Source organism: Apium graveolens, chromosome 4 (genome assembly GCF_009905375.1).
Source record: "Apium graveolens cultivar Ventura chromosome 4, ASM990537v1, whole genome shotgun sequence".
Lineage (NCBI taxonomy): Eukaryota > Viridiplantae > Streptophyta > Magnoliopsida > Apiales > Apiaceae > Apium > Apium graveolens.
This window is the reverse complement of record NC_133650.1, coordinates 228,251,132-228,257,131: the sequence shown is the minus strand read 5'-3', so window position 1 is coordinate 228,257,131 and position 6,000 is coordinate 228,251,132.

The window sequence follows — 6,000 nt, the reverse complement described above, 5'->3', positions numbered from 1 at the left end:
TTATCTTAGTCTCGATCTTCTACTGTAAATCAGCTTCCTTCCTTATATGAAAGTCCCGCACTTAAGTTCTGATATGACCTTAAGTTCTGATATTAAGTTCTGACTTCCAGTAAGTCCTGATATGTCCTGTTTGTTAAGATCTGAAAACTAAACATGAATCATATTAGAAATGACATCTCAAATATATCTAACATATATAACAGCTTTTTTATAACATTCCATATCGGTTAGAATAAGAGTGTTCGGATCCTTTATAGATATAAGTCAATAACTAATGTGTACCAAATTGCTAGCTTTTTTGAACTAACCTGTGGTGGGTTGTTGGGTCTCGGTTCGCATTCAGTTGCGAGCTTGAATGTTATAAATAGTTTCAGAGCTCTGCCCGACCGGAAGTGCAGAGGCACTGCCCGAGTTTCGTATGCGTGTGTTTGTGAGATCGACGAGGACGTCGATCCTATAAAAGGGGGTGTTTGTAATATCCCACATTGACAAGAATTAGAGTCATTGTATCCTATATAGATACAAGTCAACAGAAGCCCCAAATCTCCTCGATGTGGGACTGAGGTATAAAATTCATCCCAAAAACTTATTGACAGGTTGACATCTTGCAACATTGTTCTAGCAGCTTTAATTATAGTTCTATTTTTCCTTTCAAATACATGGTTTTGTTGAGATGTTATTGCATCTGAAAACTCTTGAACAATGCCTTTGTCCTTGCAAAATTCACTTAGAACTACATTCCTGAATTTTGTGCCATTATCACTCCTCAATCTTTTGACACATTATTGATCTTCATACTGCTTCTCAATTCTCTTTATGTGTTCAATGATGATGTGTGGAGTTTCATATTTTGAATGCATAAACTTCGCCCAAGTTTATCTTGAGTAGCCATCCACCATCACCAAAGCATACTTCTTTCTGGATATAGACATGACATTTACAGGTCCAAAAAAATCCATGTGGATAAGTTGTAGTAGATCATTAATAAAATTCACAGCTTTGCTCTTCTGACTGGACCTCTTCATTTTGCATTTTTGACAAGCTTCACAAACTTCATTTTAAGAAAATTATAAAGCTAGCATATCTTTCACCATTTCTCTTTTCATCAGAGTATTGATTGCTTTGTAGTTCAAATGCGAGAGCTTCTTGTGCCAGAGTTTGCTTTGCTCAATAGATGCCTTGGTGTAGAAGCAACATATTCTATTCTTGTTTGCTGAATTTAAATCCGCAACAAACAAGCTTCCCTTCCTTACTCCTTTTAGAGAAACTTCACCGATTTTCTTGCTTATGATTGAGCAATCTTCTTTGTCAAATAGAACTCTAAAATATTTTTCAGTAAATTAGCTGACACTGGTGTTTTGGTTTCATTGCAAATGATCCAGAATATACTTTCTCCAAATTTAATGAAGAAACCCAGAAATGGGTTAGTGACTTTAGGGTGAGAGCAACTGACTCTATCAAGAGCAAGAGGATTGCCCCTGGCTTGGAAGAAGAAGAAGAGGACGCGCCTCCCCAATCTTCACCACTTCAAAGACAGCCTCACCAATCTCCTCCCAAAGATGGCCTTCAAGATACTGAAGACAAGCATCAGTTTGCGCCCCCATCTTAAGACGCGTCATCATCCTTTTTCTTGAGTATTTTAAACGATTATGGGTGCAGGTCTCTTTAAGCATTGCACCTTGTAAACTTGTGATTTCATTTACATTGATGTTTTGGATGATAATTTCTTCAAGGTCTTGTACCTTGGGTTACTTTATGTATGGGTTTTATTATATTCTTGCATCAATATATGCCATAAAAGTATTGTGATTCTACAAAGTATATCATAGGTTGGACGCGTCTTCAGCTTAAGGCGCGCCCTTTTCTTTTTTGCTTAACATGCATGAGATAACTTCTAGAGTTTTATTCTAAAGGAGGACACGTCCTCCTTAGAGTCGCAGCAAACACATCGACTTAATTTATCACATTGCTTTATTCTCACAATCATGTATAATGGACATTGTTTGGTAGGACGCGCCAAATTTTTTAGCGCATCTTTTCTCTAGTAATCACTAACATAAATTGATTTATGTTATTTCCTTAACTTTTGATTGTATATTATTGATCAAATTTCGCTCTTTGACCTTCGTATTATAACCTTGATTTCATTGTTAAGTTTGCAGCAACTTTATTGCTTCAAAAATTGACTATCAATAAATATTGTACTTTTACTGAATCTTTGTTGGTACTTAGACAACGTCTTCATTGTTACTACAATCTTGAATACTTCATTTCATGTTCTTCACTAATGCTCGAACATATAAATGAACTCCTGTAAGTGAGTATAAATTCAAGACTGTAGTTGTCTTCTTTAAACTTTGTCTATACCATGTCTTCAATTTTTCAGATTTCTATGCTTCAAACACTGTCTATCTTCAATCAATGCCAAGACACTGAAATCTTCTTGTGGCACTGTCACAATGAAATCTTCAACACTTCTGAAATCCTAAAAGTCTTCAAACCTTATTATTCACTGAGGCATAAACATGTTAATGAACTTCTTTTAGTGAACTGTAATCAAACTTCAAAACTTCTTCTAATGTTTTGATTTTTTGTATTTGCCTTATCTTCATTTCTTCCCAATTTCTGTGTAGACGTGGTATTATTTACCTGTCATGTTCTAGTGTTGAGTTATCACGTTTATTGTTCATACAGTTTCGCAATATCACCAATAGTCTGCATTTGTTATTATTTTGTTACTAACATCTTGAACATGGCTTAAAGTGTTTTTGATAGGGGGAGTTTTGGAACTCTCTATCATCATCTTAGAAGGGGGAGAATGTTGATCTACAGATTTCTGATGATGATCATTTCAAGATGTACGAGTAAATGCTTAGTTAATATAGTTTTCTTAGGGATAAAGTTTGATATTATTACTTTGTTGACTAGATACACAAGTTTTCTCTAAAATAAACTCTATCTTGATTAATCATTTGAATTATTCAAAACTTATCTTTATTAAGTTTTATCTTCTAAGATATAACTAACGGGTTGCTTTACAAATACTTATTCAAATATTTTCAAATAAATAGATTAACAAATCTTATATGTTCTTTGTTTTGAAAAATCAAATTCCGTTAAACTTGTGTATAAATACACAACTCGCATTTTAGTTTTAGAACTAATGCTCACATCTATTCTCTGAAAAAAAAATTATTTCTCTTCTTGAATATTCAGTCAAATAAGAAGTTATAGTTGAGTTGTAATTCTTTATCACATTTTACATCGTTTATATTTATCATCTTGTGTCGGTTTGTGCCAAGGATTTGATTATAAAGGATCAGCCAAATGTAGCCAGTTGGATAAGTGGTAGCAGTGTGCTAGTGGAAAGATTTCTTTTGGTGGCTATTCTATTTGTAATCAAGAAAGATTGTAAGTTTTTTATTGAATTTGATATAATACATTCTATATGCTAACTTGGACGTAGGCTATATATAAGGAGTATGAGCCTAATCAAGTGAAAACTTCTTGATATCCTGCATCTTCATTACTGCATTTCATTTATCAGTAATTTATAAGTAATTTATATTCTGCATAGTAATTGAATCTGTCTCGTGTCCCATTCATAATAACAGTCAGCTAATTGAATATATCGACTGAACCTTAAGTTTCAAATTCATATTCAAAGTTATAAAATTTTATATGAATCCACGAATATCACATTTGCTCAACTGAGTTGTGAAAAAGAAAACATGTAAATTAAAATTATGAAACCATACATTAACCCAAGCAAATATGAAAATGTCTGGTATTTACACTCCTGTGTCAAGAATATTATCGTCAAACACTTAAAAATGATAAATTCATCAGATAATAGTAACAAATTAGTGAATAGTTATGGAGTATCATCTTTTAGTTTCTTGTTGTCATATATTCTCGATCTAACATGTTGCAGATTCTTTTTCGCTTAGCTAGCTATTTCACGGAGGAGAATCAGATTCCAGAACAGGCTTCACATTTACACCAATAAACCATATGTAGTAGGATAAATATTAAATTTGATGAAGATAAGACATGAGACTATCAAATCGAGACTTTGAGATTAAACAGGCATGAGACATCTTATCCTAGGGGCAGCAACCATATATCTCTGCTGCATGCATATGATACATGGACCACTATACAAACATATATGTGTTCCTAATATAATCCCCAAGTCTTATCCTCCCTGCTATATTAGCTCTCGTCAGCCCAACACGTAAATATGGGTGAAAGGTTGTTTTTGTTCTACTTTTGTGTAAAATCCGGGCTCCAGACTGACGTTAAATTTATACACCACTAAATTGATACCTATAGATTAAGTTAGGTGAACCCTAGCTAACAATTAGTCCAACGTCTTTATCGCATGCAAGTCATGCATATATATAATCAACACCTCACCCTGAATAAGTTTTTTTTATTTGAAATGAAGCAAACTTTAACTTATCAAGCAATCTGAATTCTGAATACAACAGGGCTTTGAGTTCAGCTGGAACATGTTGCTCATCCAAGCTCCGATCAGGAAGAACAAGAGAATTTTTAGCATTTTTTTGAAGAACATATATTGATTTAAACTTAATTTACATTTTTTTTTTAAAAAGAAAGTAAACATTGGCAGTCTTGAACCCAACACTTCGTTTGTTTACTAAGACTAGGACAGAGGAGCGGGGCAAGTCGCCGATCAAATAAATAAATGATTCAGCTCATAATTTTATTTAGTATAATTTTATAATTTATTTTTTTATTTTTTTAAATAAAAATTCTAACATTATATTTTTTTAGAAATAAAAAGTTTACGGATAAATTTTTAAAATAAGTGTTAATTTCTCTATTTTAAATGTTAATAATACAAACGAAATATGAAATACCCAATCAGGTTTAAAAAATATTAGAGTATCTTTTAAAAAATATTATTAGGTATATAATGTTATACTGTTATAATATTAGAGTATCTTTTAAAAGTATATAGATCTGAAAAAAAACATGAAGTATACATGTTACACTGTGGAAAAAAGAAAGACATGTTACATAGGAGAAAAAATATGTCACATTCCTCGGATGCATGACTTTTGATAATTTTAAATGTAGTTTGGTCTATGCTTTTGCCTTGTTTTGTGTGGAAGTTGTATTATTAAAGGTAGGAGGTGACATAAACAAACTCTAAAACTATAATAGAAAAGGTCGGTACGTGTAACTTTGAATATTCTACTTTTCAATTTCCATATAATAACAGAGGAGTTCTCCTATTTTTTTTAAGACATTATAACAAAAGTTCGATTCGACATGGGTTGAAACAGACGAACACCAGCGAAATCTTTTTCCAGGGAATAATTGATCATGATGATTAAAATATATGAAAGAACTAGGTGCCTCCAGAACACTCCATGTGTACGTACTACTTGGGGGTTGGGATGCCAACCTCAATTTAATAAGTAATCGAATAATGTAATTTTACGGCCTGTTTGGGTATTACTAAATAAGTCGCTTATTTACTTATAAGTTCGTAAATATTTTTCGATTAGTGTTTATCAACCCAAGTTATAAGTTGGATTTACAACTTATAAACTGATAAGTTGAATGTTAGGACCCGTTTGGCCGCAGCTTATAAGTCAATACTTATTTACTTATAAGCTCGTAAGTATTTATCGAGGAGTGTTTGTATATCTAACTTATAAGTCAGATTTTCAACTTATAAACTGATAAGTTGAATGTTAATAACGACATATTTTTTTCTCTAACTTATTTTAATTTTTTGCGTTTTTATTAACTTTAATTTTAAGAAATATATTTTTAAATATTAATCTAATCTAAAATTCATGAAATAATATGATTATATTTAAAAATTATTTATTTTGATTTATTTAAATAAAAAATTCTCACTTATAAATGAAATTATCCAAACACTTATATAACTTATAAGTATATATCTACTTATCACTTATAAATTACTTATTCATTTTCGTACTTTTTCCAACTTATTTG